At 37.8% G+C, this 17,466-nt stretch overlaps 1 protein-coding gene across 2 annotated transcripts in view; it reads left to right on the top strand.

Annotated features, from left to right (window-relative positions):
* The first annotated feature begins 8,191 nt into the window (after window positions 1–8,191).
* LOC140245994 (uncharacterized) overlaps window positions 8,192–17,466 on the top strand; it is a 76,536-nt gene continuing 67,261 nt past the window's right edge. For both annotated transcript variants that reach the window (XM_072325445.1, XM_072325444.1), the window contains exon 1: window positions 8,192–8,507. The gene's annotated coding sequence lies outside the window, so the exon portion shown is untranslated. The remainder of the gene's footprint in view (window positions 8,508–17,466) is intronic.

Below are 17,466 nucleotides of genomic sequence, written 5' to 3'. Positions count from 1 at the left end.
ATGTAAAGACACTCGCTCGAAATTCTTTTGCACAATTAAGAAAAACAGTTTTATTAATTTCATTTGATTCATCAACCAATATCAATGTAGTTCACTGTTAAAATATTGCTCAAGAACTTCATGCGATTGGCTTTCTGTTATATTCTTGTGCAAAAAGGAATGCAGAAATCAAAGCAAATCAAATCAAAATCTCAGCCATTTATTTTTTTTTTTTTCAGGTGCTTCCTATACATTCAGCAGATATTGGACGCCCATAAGAGGTCAGTAGTTGTATTTGTTTGAAATTCTTTGCAATTTTCTTGTAGACCTGCTAGGAAATGCAGCATTCGGTATTTATTTTTTAATTTTTTTTAGACATTCTTGAAATCGGTCACATGGAGAGAGGTATAGAAATGTAGTACAACATTATGGAAAGTAGGGAGGAGTCTTGCAACTGACTGACAAATTGACAAATTGACAAGGGAGGAGTCTCGCTGATCACATCGCGTATTCATATGACAGTCTTGCATACCTTCCCGCCTATGCCGCCTCCAGTTGCAATGAATGATTTTCTCTTTGTTCACGTCCTCTTGTCTTTACCAAAAATCTAGCTGTGTCGAGATTGAAATTAGCCCTCCATACCATGATTAAGTGGAGTATGATGAGACTGATTAGACTCTAATAGACTATTCATGTATACCCATTGAGTTTGACTTCCTTCTCCCAGGTTCTAGCACGGTAGAAGTTTTCTCTCACTCACCCTCTTGAAATCCACTAACATTCTTATTTCTCTCCAAATAGCAAAAGTGAAAAAAAGTTCATACAGTACTGTTAGCCTACATGTACTTCCAGTGATCGTCGCAGTGAAAAGAACAATCCACGAATATGTATTTAAGATCCATTATTGATACTGATCAGGAGTATCGATGTTCACCACAGGCTAAATACTGTGAATTTTTTTTCCTTTGTTTGTTTGTGATGGAGTACATCATCTACACTCCCTGATCAGTACCAATACGCCCATATATATATATTGTGCAATGTATAATTTGCGATGAGCCTAATCTGGTTCGGATATCCCAGAGCACTTCACCAATAATTGATGTAATCTTCAAGGTTGGCATGGATTTGTTCACAGATTGCAGTTATGTTCCTGGAGGTGATGTTACATACATTGTGTCAACCTTCTGAAGCACTGAGTTGCAGCTCACAATCATTAACAATTTTGTTTGTTTGTTTGTTTGTTTGTTTGTTTTACAATACTACGAGTGAGTTCTGAATACAGTGTATAGAAAGAAGGCGATTCTTGAAAGCAGGCCAAGAATTACATGTGACTGAAAAGTAGCTTTTAAATGCAATATTTTTTTCCAAAGTGAGTTGTGTGCGATTGTCTGCAAAATTTAATACAAATTTTACTGTGTGTATCGGAGTGAATTGCATTTTCAATATGTCTTCGTGTACAGGCCTGTCATGACTCCCAGGTCTCTTGCATTTAACTCATGTCATATAGCAAAACATGGTAATATTTAAAGGATTTTAATCTATTATTTATCAGATGTTGCCCAAGCTTTGACTGATGTTGTGATAACTTGCATTCAGAGAATTACCTCTGACTCTTGTAGCCAAAATGTTTGTGAAAGCTAAGCCAGGTCTTCCCTGTTATGCAATGTGCTGCTGATTTGGTACATAATGGGTAAATTCTATAAAATGCCATGCGTTTATCTCATTCCATGCAGAATTGGAAAAAAAAAAATCCGCTTTACATCGAATCAACATGTATGATGAGTAACATGTCTAATGTAAACACTTAGAAATGTATAAATGTATGTGTAAACATGTCTCATATAAACACTTAGCATGTATAAGGTGTAAAAATGTCTGATATAAACACTTAGCATGTATAATTATGTGTAAACATGTTTCATATAAACACTGAGAAATCAGACACGTTTTCTAAGAATAAACACTAAAATGGCAAATAAACATGTCGCAGTGTTTTTAATCTGTCACAGCGAATAAACATGTCTCAGTGTTTACATCTTAAACAGTGCCTCATGTTTATTTTTTGGTTCAGTGTTTAGATCTTAAACAGTCATGCAGTGTGGGTGATTATGTGACTGCGGTGTTCAGTAATTTCAACACTGTGTGTGATTATGGTGTAAACGTTTGGTGTTTAGCCTATAAATGGAGCAGGTGTTTAGTTTTAAACATCAGAACCGTTTAAAACATAAACATGTGTGAGTGATAAACACCTCCCATACGGCGTGATGAAAATAAGCACAGCATGTGTTTAGCTCCTAAACATGTTCAATATAATCATAAACGCGTCGCAACGTTTTAAAACTGTCACTGAAAAGTGTTTAGTTAGGTGTTTAGAAACTAAGCATTTTTTTTTTTTTTGTTTTTTACAGTGAAGGAACGCACGAACGAGGCAAACATTAAAAACTGAAAAAGTACAATCCACTATATTTCTCGAGTGGAGAAATACGAAAATGATTCACGTGAATACACATAAACACAATAGTCGTATAGTATGGATGTAACCATCGAAAAGCATACACATTGCACGTATGATTGTGACTAATGACCAGGGATAATGATTAGACATGCATGGTTGTCTGTACCACCAGTATAGTCCATCATTTGTAAAAGTATAGGTTTTGTGCTTCCGTGAATTCTATACATAATTTATTCACTCTTGTTTCCTTCCAAGTAAACGAGTGGATAGCTTATTATATTCCATTATCAGAAACGCTGCTACAGTAACTGATAAGCAAAATATTTAACTGCGGATAGAACTGCGGACGTATACTTAGGCTTATACTAATAAAGGATTTGTGGAGTTTATAATAATACCTGTTAGTACATCACAAACTTAAAAAAAAACGGCTGAAGATCATTCATAATGGGGACAGGTATGGGATAATCGTAGTGAGTGAAATCATTCCAGGGTTTGAAACTAACAAAAAAAGTATTCTTGTTATTTGATCATTTAACTTTAATCATTAAAGAGATTTTTCTCTGAAACCAGGATCTTCTAAACCATGCGTTTATGTAATACATGCTATCTCCCATCGTGCATGAGACAATATTGAAGTGTTACAAAAATAAAACTATTTTTGTTGTTGTTTATACGCAAACAATGCAGACGGAATTTATGACGAAAGACTAGGTATACTCTAACTCCCATCCCAGCCCCCCCCCCCCCCAATTAAAAAAAAAAAATGCCTCACCAATAACTTTGATATACACTGAAGGCAAAAGTGAGGCAATGGAATAGTTCACTTTCCACTCATCACGAACTGAAAAGGATGTATCGCTGCAAGAATGGGGATTATACGGTGTCTTTATATTACATCATTTATGTAACACCATCAAGCTCTCAAAACGATGAAAAATTTTAGTTATCAGCTTTCATAGGCATGTGTTATTCATAATAAAGGGGGCTTTATTAATTGTGACTTTTTTATAGTAGATTCCTACCTTGACCGAAAGATCGGTCTGTATAGGGCCTACTAGTCGTTGGGGATATGTTTCGCGGAGACTACGTCTGGCTTTCACGGAAAACCCTGGAGAGCCATATGTCAAAAAATGATTAAAAAACAAAAATCCTCCGGACAGACGATATTTTGGTCTAATTCCTACCATGCCTACCATGCTTTCCTGAAGTCCCACTATTTGAGCACGCCCTCTGTAACCGATATAGAGCAACATTTTGCTCCCAATGTGGCACTCGGTGTCCCGAACGCGAGGATACATACTGTCTTGTACATTATTGTGACGCCAGCAACTCCGACTTATATGCTACCATCTAAAACTGATTAATATGAAGGCCTACATTATTATGATAACAATCCAAAAACCCTCTGCTGTGTAATTTTGTCTTTAATCTGAGCAATCACGCGATGCATGCCGACTTGTATCTAAAGTGTATAGGAGTCAATTTATAATCAATTGAAAGACTCTGTATAATGGATCTTCCTTGTCAAGAGTATCCATGTGTGACGTGTGCATAATGAACCCCGGATGTGAACAAAAGCCAAATTACACTTTTTCCATAATTATGCATATGTAATGAGCATATCAATGTATAATCAACAAGATAGTGTGCTATATAAAGAGAAATGAACCACTAAGCAGAAAATTCAATCCAGAAGAAACTGGGAAAGGCACGCTTCTACTGCGCTATGAAAGCAGCCGCAAGAGAGGGAACGTCATTGAACTTTCAGCCAATCAAATCCAAGCTTTGATAAAAACAAATGCAATAGATTCTTCGTGTTGTTGTTGTTTTTTTCTATTCTATTGGCGTTTCATTTGTGGATGAACATTTTGACATGCATAGATATAAGTAAACACACATGTTTGAAGATCGTGGTGCACTTATTCGATACTCTTCGTTTTCGGTTTTGGTTTTGGTTTTGGTTGCTTAGAAAGTTACGAATCTTTAAAGCTTCGGTGCCGCCACGTTTTTAGATGAGAAGACCACAATGTATACAGCATTTTGTGATGTCACGTGTAAAAGACAATATAAATGAGATAAAAAGAAAATTTACCTAATCATTTTCACTTTTCTGGTATAACAAATGGGAAATTGACTTACCTCTAAAAGGGGATTAATATTACCCTTGATATTATATGCTATAGCAAGAAGTTCAGGGAATGTGTACGTTTCAGTTTTCAAGAAATGAAATTTTGTATAATTTTCTTTATATGGTTTTCCATACGTGAGGTTACTAGATGTTCTACGGTCTTCTCATTGCTCAATGGCAGCACCATTAAAACTTCATAAAGTCAACTTTTCAATGGATTGTCCCATTCAGTCTTCAAAGTTTCACTGATGTGTTCTAGTAATATTACTGCTTTCATTGAATTGAATCAAATTGAATTAAATTGAATCAATTTGAATTGAACTGAACTCAATTCACATGTATGAGTATAGATTTGGGTTTCATTCCCCGTTATCCCTGATGGTCGCTTGAACAGAGGCTCAAAGATATAGATTAATTGCATGTGTAATGCAGCCAGTCTTTCGTTGTTTCTTGAAAGAAAAAAAAAACCCTGTGTAAATCATGAGATGCGACATTATACCACTCGACAAAGTTACGGGCGCACTTGAATTAAAGTCGTTTTATTATGGGTTTGTAGAGATGCGATTTTCCATATGTTGTTATCGATGATATCATTATCAATATCGATTCATTGCAGAAAACACTAATTAAACTAGATACGCCAAAGACGCCTAAAGTGCAGTATACAGTATGTCCAAAAAAAAAAAAAATACAATCGGATATTTGCATTGATAACGCCCAATATGATTAAACCGTCTAAATGCTACTTCAGGGTCTTAAAATATTACATCTCAGCTCTATTTTGCAGAAAACCCCATTCAATTTGGTTAAAGGGAAGGTAAACCCAAAAAGCAATGTGGATTGAGTGAAAGCAGCAACATTAGTAGAACACATCAGTGAAAGTTTGAGGAAAATTGGACAATCGATGCAAAAGTTATGAATTTTTAAAGTTTTGGTGTTGAAACCGCTGGATGAGGAGACTACTAGAGGATATGACGTATGAGTGGACAACAATACAAAGAAAATATAAAGGAAATTCAACAAAAATTCACTTTTCTAGAATTATGAAAGAGCAATGGACCAACCTCTTTCAGAAAGTAGGGGGAATAATTGCTACCCCTAACATATGTCAATATCAAGTTGATGGAATTTGTAATTTTCATGAAAAATGGATTTTTGTAGAATTTTCTTTATATTTTCTTGGTATTGTTGTCCACTCATACGTCATAACCTCTAGTAGTCTTCTCGTCCAGCGGTTCCAACACCAAAACTTTAAAAATTCATAACTTTTGCATCGATTGCCCGATTTTCCTCAAACTTTCACTGATGTGTTCTACTAATGCTGCTGCTTTCACTCAATCCACATTGCTCTTGGGGTTTATCTTCCCTTTAAGCGGTCACAGAGAAATTTGGATTTTTGTAAAGCATTTCATGAGTCTGATTCTTTCAAGTTTAGCACTTGGATGCTCTTGGAACTGCATATCAATGTGCAAACACAAAAGACAGAACTTGGAGGAAGGGATTCCTGACATGCTCGACAAAAATCCTCATTTCTCTTTGACCACTGCAAGGCAAATTGAATGGGGTTTTCTGTAAGAAATGGGCAATGAGTTATGGTTTCATACCCTGAAATTGTGTTTGGATTGATTCACTACTTCCAAAGTTATCGTTGCGGAGGGTACCGTTGTATTTTTTTTTTTTTTTGGGGGGGGGGGAGGGGGACATACGGTGCAGAGGCAGTTGAATACAGGACAGGTTAGAGACACAAATCACAGAGTGTACAGAAGTTGCTTTTGTTGGGGTTTATCCCAATACATTTACTGCATAATCCCCCTCAAGGTCAATACCATTCACGTTTGTTACCAGACAGATGTCTTGAACATGATTTGCCCTCCATTAGCCGTTCAAGTTTGTCAATGTCATGAGTCATAGTTCAACGTCATCACATTCATGGCAAGGATGGTACAATGTACTGACTATATTAGGCATTATACATCATTGCAAGGACCGAATTTGAAGGGAGCGGGAAGTCAATAAAGTTTAAAACTTTGCAGGGAAGTCGGCTTATGTAATGCGTATAGTATTCGGATACAAATCCAGGGCCGTATACTTGTCTTGCATTGATTGCATTCGTGTTGTAGAAGAAATTCACGTATGGAGTCTGTTTTTAAAGACTAAGGAAGACATACTGTCATCGGACGCATGCGCAGTCAAGGCGTAAAGATTCAGAGGCGGTAAAATAAACAGTGGGAAGATTACCTTCTTCTCTGATGGATCTTTACACTGCCTCATCGTGGTTTTTTTTTTTTTTTATCATTCGCAGGGTTTGTATGTTGCTTTTGTTGCTGCTTTTTTTTTCCTTTGTGTATACAAATCAGAATCTAACGTGAAGAGTGTTATTTTCGCAGAGCAGAAACAAAGGTCACAAAGAGGATAAGTACTGGTGATGATAACACGCATTTTAGGAATCTTGTGATTACCAGATGACGAAATTTAGTGAAAACGAGCTCTACTTTTTCGTATGATAGCGATTCATCAACTAACAGACAAAAGAAAAATCACTTGATTTGGATTGACGACGCATATAGGTCTTACAGTGATGGCTTATAACCACATAGGCCCTATGAATGATGGGAGACTAGGTTGGCTATGAATAGACAGGTTGGCAAATCGGTTAGATTGGTGGCTACAAATTTCATTGGGGCATTTTTATCGATTTTTAGAGCGCCAAAGAAAGACTACCTCACAGCAGTTGCAGCTATTTTGATGCTAAGCAGGGAAGATAATAATGAATAAACACACATAGGAGTGTTTTGATGCTTAAAATAATTGTGAGACTTCAAGAAACTGCATCCCCGCAGTACACCCCGTGTACACTTCAAGGCATATACCTCAGTTGAAAGACATGTAATGACCAAGAAAAAAAATAAGGGTAGTTACATATGGGAAGTGATCGCTATCATAGATCACCATTTACATCAATAATTGAACTCGGATGAACGACGCGGCAGGAAACACGAATTAATTCTAGATAATATTATATGCTCAGTCAAAAAAAAAAAAAAATAGACAGAAAGAGACGAAAGAAGGAACGAATGAATAAAAGAAGAAAGAAAATGAGGGAACATCTGAATAAAAAAGAAAGAAAGGATAAGATATGATGCATAATCAATGATGCGTGAGAGATTCACATTGTTTCTGCAGATTAGAATTATCGCTTGCTAACCCAATTGCGATCAGTCTGGCTCGCCTGTATCATTGCTGACTGCTGAAACACGGGCGAAACCCCACGCCAGCTCCACGGGCCAATCTGGGCGTGCTGGCTGCTCTATACATGCCTACCCGTGCGCGTCCCTGGGAAACTTTCTGCATAATTAAAAGTGTCCCTGCGACGAAGCCCATGTCGCTATGTCGGATGTTGCGCGATACGGGATGAATTGGAAAAATCTGGAGAAGGGGCAACATGATGCAGGCACTGTCCCTCGAAACCGCATCAACTCATCCCTCCCAGACATCAACATAAAAATAACACGCAGCGCACCGCATTGAGGTAATTTACACGTTGCATTATGGTTTGTTTACACAGCAGGTGACACTGTTGACGTCATGAATATAGGAGACGGAGCACGACTAAGAACAACAACATGCCTCCACCGCCATGTAGCCCAGAAATGCAGACATATCTGTTTGTTTCGGGATTTCCACGGAAATGTCCGTATTAGAGAAACAGAGTATACATATTTCAGTGCATGTACCTAATTTTGTTCTGTTTCGTGGAAAATAAGCGCATCAAATCACAGTGCATATTCTCAATTCCAGCGCACTGATATTTCCATTGTTTATCGTTGTCAGGTTCAGCAAGAAGCTGTACACAGGCTCAATGTCTTTTGCATTCAAGAAACTAGCTGATTTAGGTTTCTTTTACGCCTTGATGAATTGCCGGAGTACATCTCCTAGACGGTGAGTGTTTGCCTTATGTATCTTGTATATCCTAAAATTGTCGTAAACTCACATTACAATGAATTTTCGCTTTATATTATGTATTTTTGTTGTTATTTGTGCTTTCAATGGCTTTCTATTCGGATAAATAATTTGCATAGGAAATGCACGCTCATCGCGCGGAGCCGCGCAATTTGTATGGCCCTCGTGGGTATGGATGGGATTGGGTAACATGTGACAGTTGCCCAGCTCGAATTAAACACAGTCGTTTCTCAACTTGTGTCGATGAAAAATTCTGTTTTCGATGAAAATAATGAATATTAGTAAAGAAATGTGTACGGAGTTAGATCACCCCGTACTCTTCCACTGTCATGTTTCTGCAAAGGAAGGAGAGCGATCGTAACTTCTGTCTGGGGGTACGGTAGTTGCTCGTTATCTCGGCCGAACTGTCAGGCGTGGTATCTTATGTCGCACCGCTTCGCCCTGCGTGCTACGTGCCGTACATTCCACTCGTGAACGTGCAAACGACACCGGTTTACGAAGGGCAACTCGAGCGAGCCCAACGCACATATTTATCTCGGCTAGCTCTGAGCTCTAGACTGTGGCCCATTTCTTACTGTAGACGCAGCCATAATTTTGCTATTTAGCTCTCTGAGTTTACCTGGGATTCACTGAGTAGATTTCTCTCACACTAACAATTCATTGTGGTAGAGCAGTTTGTTAAACTTTAAAGGAATAATGTTAGGAATATTATAATATTTTTTTTTTGTCTTGAGACTTGAGAATGAATGTTCTTAATTTTTAGGACACAGTATTCAGTTGATTACTCAAAATGTAGTGAACTTGAACTTGAGGTTGAGCTCGAGATTTAGAGAGTTGCTAGCATTAATAGCCGTAGCACCTGTCACAGCATGTCCGTCATGCTTTAGAGTCTATTCCTTTTGCCATTGTTGTGGGAATAGACATCAATTTACTTGGGTTAACCCGCTGCAAACAGGGCAGTGCAACAAAGCTGAAACTTGAGACAGCACCACTACGTACTGCTAGACAGGGTGTTTTAAGACTTATTTCTTCCAATTGCCCGAGTGTGCATTTTTTAATATTCGTGTATGCAGGTCTCACAGGAAGCCATTTTAATAAGAACTGATTAATTTCAATGAAGTTGAGACTGATACTCCCGATAGCTTCTTGGCAGCGCTCTTTGTACGTTGGTTGTATCGGCACTATGGAGAGGGTATCCTGCAGTCTCTGACCGGCATCCATCTCTCACCAAATCACTGGCCATGAACACTAGCTCTCACTGGTGTTCAAAATTGAATTATAGAATTCAAAGCTTTAAAATTGTTCTTCACAGGGGTTTTCTATCACATAACTTTTTTTTTTTCCACTGACTAATAGATTTAGCAACAAATGTGAAAAGGTCCAGATAGTTTGAATATTACTTTGGATGAGATATCTTGAATTCTAAGCAAGCATACACTTGTAACACCATTTATCTTAATGAGGTGTTAAACATGTTGGGGTGGGGGAGACACTTCCCTACAGAATTTGTTTGTGTACGAATGTACCGCAGACAACTGGAGTCACACAAATCGACAACTGGATGAGAAATGTAATGGTATTCTTCCAAGTGTTTGTGGAAATTCTGTCATTTATTACTGGTCTGAATTGGATGACCTTGACTTTTAGCAGGACCCTGGGACTGGAAAATATGAAGTCTCTTAAAAAAAAAAAAAAAAAAAATATCTAAGTATATTCTTAATGGTTTAAAGCATAGTAGTACTGATATTTGAGTGTTCATTTACACATTTTTATTGTAATGTAGCAGGCATTAGAATGTCCTGGAGCATATTTTTTTTCTTACTTTGCCATACCAGTAGAAATTCGCCAAGTAGCCAGAAAGACGCAAACTTGGACACCTATAGAACTAGAAATGTAACAGTTTCAATACACCACATGGAGTATGAGGAAAGCATGTAACCATATCATTAGTGGCAGAGTGATTGTGAAAGAAAAGTTAGCTATTTTTGTTTTGGATTAGAGGACTCCAGCTGCCTGACCCACTGACACCAGCATGTTATCAACGACTGCTGAACAGGGGAAAGTACAGGTAATGGTATTGCAACACATCTTTGTACTCCCTAGTCGGTTTTTCACAAATTTGTCAAAATATCAGAGAGCCTTTTTGGTATGTGGACTTAAACAGATTTTGTTTTTGTTCTTGTTCTTGTTGTTGCTGTTGTTGTTGTTGTTGTTGTTGTTGTTGTTGTTGTTGTTGTTGTTGTTGTTGTTGTTGTTGTTGTTGTTGTTGAACTTACAAACTTTAGTGTAAATATTTGCACAAGATTTGTCCCATGTCTTGAGTTTTTAAATACCAATTTTTTAAGTAGGTGTAAAGTATTTGTTGCTGTGTTTTGTTTTGTTTTGTTTTGTTTTTTTTTTTGGGGGGGATTAAGCATTGAGAGAACCTAATGCCTTTTAGGAATAAGAGAGGTTTTACACAAAGACATTTGATCAGAATACAATTTAGAGCTCTTCAAGAGACATGATCAATAAAGGTTAAATGAACAATTTGAGGATAATTCTTTTTGAACATTTTTTTTTTTTTTTGTGCTTAGGCCTACTCATTTTTTAAAGATGTCATTGCTCAGACTCACAAAGAATCTTTTCCACCCTTTTTATCCATTCAAAATGCAATTCTTAGCCACATATCAAGAAGAAGTGAATGAATGAAATTGTCTTTAAAAAAACACAAAACACTCGAATGGCCATGATGTAGGCCCTACACAAAGATACATGTATACTCACACAAATCACTTACAATAAATTAAAAAAGAATCAAATTATGTCTAATACATTCTGATTGCAGTTCCTTTTGTATGGTGCTACTAGTACAGGCCATAAAATCCCAGCCAGAGAAGCATAATCTGATACTCCATTGGAAAATTATGGAAGCGGTATAACTTCCAAAGGCACTGACCTTTTGACCTGATAGATGGGGATGAATGAAATGAGGGAAGAAAGGAAACTTTTAGAAAAGGAAACCTTGTCTTATATGTATCTCTCTTGAATTGTCTGAGTGATGCTCTCTCTTCCTAACCCTCTCTTTTCTCCCCTTCCCCCGTCCTCTCTTTCTCTCGCTGCTCCCCTCCCTCCCCCTCCCTCCTCCCTGCCCCCCCAATGATCTTTGAGGACAAAGAGAGTACCGGTAGTAATTACCTGTAGCACAGAAGATTCTTTAAGAGTTTTCCAATAAAATGTGTACAAGTGCAGTTATGGAAAGAATATGAATGAAATTTATTCTTTACCAGTATTATATCTGTTCTAGAACATATCTGGAATGTCTTCACTGCAACAGGATTCCATAATGACATCAGCCATAGCAGTTGTCATATATTGATTTAGTTTTATTTCTTTACTTTCTTGTTTGTTTTTGTTTTGTTTGTCTTGTTTTAAGTTGAAATTGTGTACTTCAGATGGGTAAGATTCTGTAGAGTTCACTGAGTGTTTGTGGTTGCCCCCTACTATCCACCTAGTATCCTCTCCTCTGAATCTTTAATTAGGAAAAAAAAAAACCTATTTGTATTGTGAATTGGTTGTCCAAGGAGTGATAGGGCAGTTTAACAGTCTCCCTTCTTTCTCCCCTCCCCCCCCCCCCAAAGAGACACAAGAGTAGAAGAGGAAACAAAAGATCCTTTGTGGTACAGTACACACCTTTCAGCATCGTTCATCAGTTGATTGTGCCATATAAAATGCAATCTCCCCATCACTGTAAAAATCAAATTTGCTCTTGAGTACTTGGTTTTTAAAGTCAAGTTTTTTATCGTCAGCACTGAGAATAGTTACAAAATTGCTCCAAATTGCACCAGAGTAGGGTACAATAGGTCCGTGTGCTTATCAACACGCTGAATATAGGCAAGAACAGACAGACAATGGCCAACTACTAATTTTCATGTGTCAATCTCTTTGGCTAGTGGCTATATTGATATTGGTATAAGAAGAAGCAGAGACTAAAATGGAGGGGGGGGATGTGTCCCCATTTGATTTAGTGCATTTTGTCACACAGGAAATTGAATCCACTTTCAATATGAAAATTTGTGAGCAAGCGGGTGTGTTTGTTTACCCAAGGGTTGTTTTTTTGTTCGCGCTGTTTACCTAGCCAAATGGCTGCAAGAGCCTGTTCATGGGCAGAGAGGCTAGGACAACAAAGCGGCCTGAATGCTCAGCTGTCAAGCTGCGCATATTGCTGTTTGTCCACAAGAGTTGTCGACTGCTGTTGCTATTTACTCTGCCCGATTCGTCATTAGAATATCCAATTTTTGTTCTTGTTCTGTCATCGATGTTTTTTTTTTTTTCTTTATGTGTGTGTGTGTGTCTCTCTCTTGCTCGCTCCCTCTCTATCTTCCGGTTTTGTTTTTTTTTTCCTGAACCTCCCATCTCTCTCACCAGCCCCCCCCCCACCCTCCTCATATTGTATGGTTTTAAACTGTCCTATTCAGTATCTAAAACTGAAAGAACATTTTGTACAAGTGACAGAAATATATAGAAAGAGACATGAATGAGACTATGCATCAATCTTATGTTTGTCTCTGTTTTGACCGTTTGATTTGTCATGTTGGAGTGCTTGACATGAAGTAATTATTACAATGTATTTCTTCTTGGAAAAAAAAAATACAGCTAACATGGCATTCAGTGCATGGTCATTAAGCATTCTTTATAGGGACTGTCATAATATCACTCCTTTATTGTTGGTGCTTTTCATTTCTAAGTCCAGATGAACAATCAAAGTACTGGTAGGCCTACATAGTACTTTATTATAGTTTAGATTACCATGTCCTTCTCTCCAATGATCAGAAACTCGTCTTGTCAGAAATTTGATGAGTTGCACACTTGGCCCACTGTTTTTCTCCTCTAAGTCGCAGGAATAGAGTACCTGGAGAGTCTCAGCTAAACCCAATTCAATTTTGTCAAAATATAGCTTTTGTGCTGTACTTTTGGTAATCATTCCATTCTTTGTGCTATAATCTCTTCCTTTTTCTTTTCTTTTTTTTTTTAACGAGAATTGGCACGTTATTAATTCAATGAGATACAGACACTGCACAATGTTAGAGAAAAGTCATTCCCTGCTGTTGCTGTTTTCTTGGGCAATTTTGTATGATATCCATGGTTTGATGAGAGAATGTAGTATAGCCTGTCCTCATATACATCACCAATCATTTTCTCTGTATGATGTGTCCTTGAGTGCCCTGTTTTGGGAACATGAGTGGTTTTGTCAAGGTTTATAGAGACAACACCCATTCTTCACCAACAAGCATGCTGTGTATCATGGAGCCGTATACTAGACTTTAAAGTCAACATAACTTTCACACAATCCTTGTACTTTCTCCACAATGGGGAGAAATGCACCATAGTGTCAGGATTTGAAGGGTTTATATTTCTGTGGATGATTATTATTTCAGGCATTATGGTTAAATATTTACTTGCACGTATGTGTGTATACAATACAGATATCAGAAAATATCGAGGATGCGTCAGAAGCAGACAGAATAGTAAACTGAAAGCAGCTGTGGCCAATATTATGTTCATCTTGGAAATGGATTCCACGTATCAAGACAGTGTGTTGTCAAAATAGAGTGGCTGCAAAAGAGAGTTTAATTTGTAAGCTGCATTTCTGCATTGGTGTCATTGTATATTACTGCATGAGACATAGCCACAAACATTAGGCCCACAGGTGCGTGGCAGTGGGGGCAAGTCATTATTGTAAATGCACCTTGCATTTACTCCTTGTCGTGGCATTAGCTTTTGTGTTTTGGGTGAGATTCAATGCGACTGAGAGACTGGGCCTTGCGTGGTGTTCGCGGTTGGTTTTTGCAGAAAGAAGAAGATCAACAACAACAATAAAAATGCAAACTTTAGACAGAAATATCATAGAAGGCAGATTTCTTTGATGAATAGTAAGCAGTTCACTGAAGCAATTCCTTTTCAGTCAGCATCCATGCTTCGCCACCCTTGGTGCACTTTCCCACAGTATGCGCTGTAGTGTGTACCTCACCTAGCCTCGCGTCTGAGATAGTAGACAGAAAAAAAAAAAATGACGACTTTTCACCTCCCATTCCTCTTTTATCTAGAGTGCTAGCTGTTCATGCGGTAAATGATACCTAATGAGTCATCTTTCCCATGGACGCTCATGCAAGACACCTTGAATGGAGACTAGGCGCTCATTCAGCGCAGTCAATAGTCAGTATTTGTGATTGGTGAAGCGCACCTTTTACCTGGTCTCTGTACACATGCACTTCATACTCCCCTGGTTCTGAATCAGAAAGAACCTCCGCCAAACTTGTAGCCGTTTTGTTTAGAGACACAGTTGGCTTTGCACTCTCAATTGCATTGTTAAGTCGTGTGTTTGAGTGACTATTTCAGGTGCTTAGACATGCATTGTGCCATTTATTTATTTTTCTGCTGCAATGATAGATCAAGTACAAAGATGAAGAGATGCTGGCCTGGTGGTGGTGGTGGGGGGGGGGGGATAGTTAGGACGGGGAGCGTTTATTGTAATTACTGGAGTGAGCTTGCTGCCATGGTTTACATCACATGGTTTGATAAGCAGGTCGTGGTTTTGATTTGTCACCCTATGACTGGTTCTTTCCCCTAGCAGCCAGATGAAATGTACTAAGGGGTTGTAGCTTACTAAATGAGAAATAGATTAAACATTTTGTGTGTGTGTGTGTGTATGTGTTCGTGTGTGTCGCAATGTATAAAGCTGACATGAAAGCATGGGAAGAATTTTTTTATGGGAAGGATTCATAATGCATAAAAAAAAGGGAGACAAAAGAGAAAAAGGAACAGAAGTATATGAGTAATATAACAATGCTTTGTATACAATGTTAGCAGCCACGCTGGCATTGAAGAAAACTTAAGCATCCCTCGAGTGCCTGTATTCTGCGACTTTTTTTCTAATCAAGCATCCATGCACAATGATTTCCCATATTATTGCTGGTATTGTGATTTCAATGACTTAATGCTATTATTACCAGATCTGTCATTGCTTCCTGTCTTCTGACAAGTTATTTATTGCTTCTTCTTCTTCTTTTTTTTCCCCTCTCTTTCCTAACCCCCCCCCCCCCCCCGCCCTCTTTTTTTTTTCTTCTTCTTTTTTTTTAGGGGGTGGGGGATTCACCTCAGATAATCATTTCTATTCTAGACATACATCCATATGTGAAGAGTTTCAAATTACCAGAGTGTCTATTAGATGAACAGTTCATGCTCTCTGTGTTGTCAATTTAGGGAGAGATACATTTGAATTCTTGGGATCTGTGTGGAATTCAACACTTACTTTGATCAGGTTTATGACAGGCATTCGCAAGATCCAAAATGCAGGCAGTTGTGTGAATTTCTGAGTTTCTGGAAAGAGCTTGAGGCGGCCGTGCAGCCAACTACAGATAAAGTTTTCATCTTAGATCTTTGATGCCAACACAGAAGCAGGAACAAGGTATGTCTTTCCTTCCTTCAGAAGAGAAATTTCATAACAATGCACTCATACCGTAATGTAGGATTTATATTGTCAGACGGGTTCTATTGAACAGTTTGTAGGTCGTCAGGGATGAAGGTCAAAGTTAAGACATTTTCCCTGCACCAGCAATGAATCTTTGTCAAAACAAAACAAAAGAATGAAAAGGAAACAAAGCTCCTTTGCAATGCAACAGTTGTGAGCAATTTGATGTCACATGTTTTGCAGCAGTGCAGGAGCACTTCATACGTCTTAGAACAAAGTGATTTGTTCTAAACAAATGTAAGGGCTTCATCTTCTGAGATGGGTTTTTAATAATATGTAGTTAAATATGCTATCTATATCAATTGCAGTTATTTGTATGATTGGTGAAAGACATTTCACTGTTATATTGGTAGGTAAAACACAGTCATGTCCCCTGAGAAGTTTGCAACTCCAGCCTGTTCGTATGAAGCACTATAGATGTTTAAGATAATGGACAGTAACCATTATTTTGATACTTAAGCATTTGCCTAAATGGGGAAAGTAAGTTAGTACCATGACAAATTTGAAAAAAAAAAAGATATATATATATATATATATATACATATATATGTGTGTGTGTGTACTTGTAGATCCAGCCAAAAGAACAAAATATATATCTTCGATTTGTTTCTACGGAAAGGTGTGCTTATACATAGCTGGAACATTATATTCTCTTGTTCAATGTGAAAGTTTATTACATTTGCCCCTCATCAAGCATGCTCTTGAGTTTCATCACTAGGCTTCGTGGGGCTTTTTTTCCCCTGTAGCGACACAGCAACATTAGGGATTTTCCCCATTGCAAAGCGTATCTATCAGCATATACTTGTATGATGGTTTTGCTTGACACCCCACAGACAATGAAAAACAATATTGTAACAAGAGCAGGAGATATCTTTGAGAAAATATCACATAAAACATTGAGAGAAAATGCCCGCAGGTAAGCACAGCGATGTCGCTTATACATCCTACAGGGCAGATGCATTTCTCCAGCAAAGGGGATACATGTAGGACCTACTTGTGAGAGAGTCTTCATAGCAAAGCGTGTGAGGCAAAGAGCACCAAGTCGTAGGGCAAACTTTGGATGAAAAGTACCTCATTGAATGGTCACAACTGGGTTAAAGCACATTTCTTGACACTTTATCTTTCATTTATAAGCCTCTCTTTTCCTTTTTTCTTTTTTTTTTTACTTCCATAACATCTCTAAGGTATATCCTCCCATAAATTTTCATAATTTAGGCCTGAGAAGTTAATTCTTTCATCTTTGTGTGGTATATATCAGTGTGTGTCATTTTTTTTTTTTTTTTCATGTGAATTTCTCAAGTCCACTGATATTTATTAGTGTAATGCACAACTCATGAAAATGTTTCCAGGCCCATAACCCAATAGCCCTATATATCATCTTCAAGGGGAAATCAATAAATTTTCTCCCAAAGAGGGATTACCTTCATT

The sequence above is a fragment of the Diadema setosum genome, chromosome 2, assembly GCF_964275005.1.
Source record: "Diadema setosum chromosome 2, eeDiaSeto1, whole genome shotgun sequence".
NCBI classification, from domain to species: Eukaryota; Metazoa; Echinodermata; class Echinoidea; order Diadematoida; family Diadematidae; genus Diadema; species Diadema setosum.
This window is presented reverse-complemented; position numbering and strand designations above follow the sequence as displayed.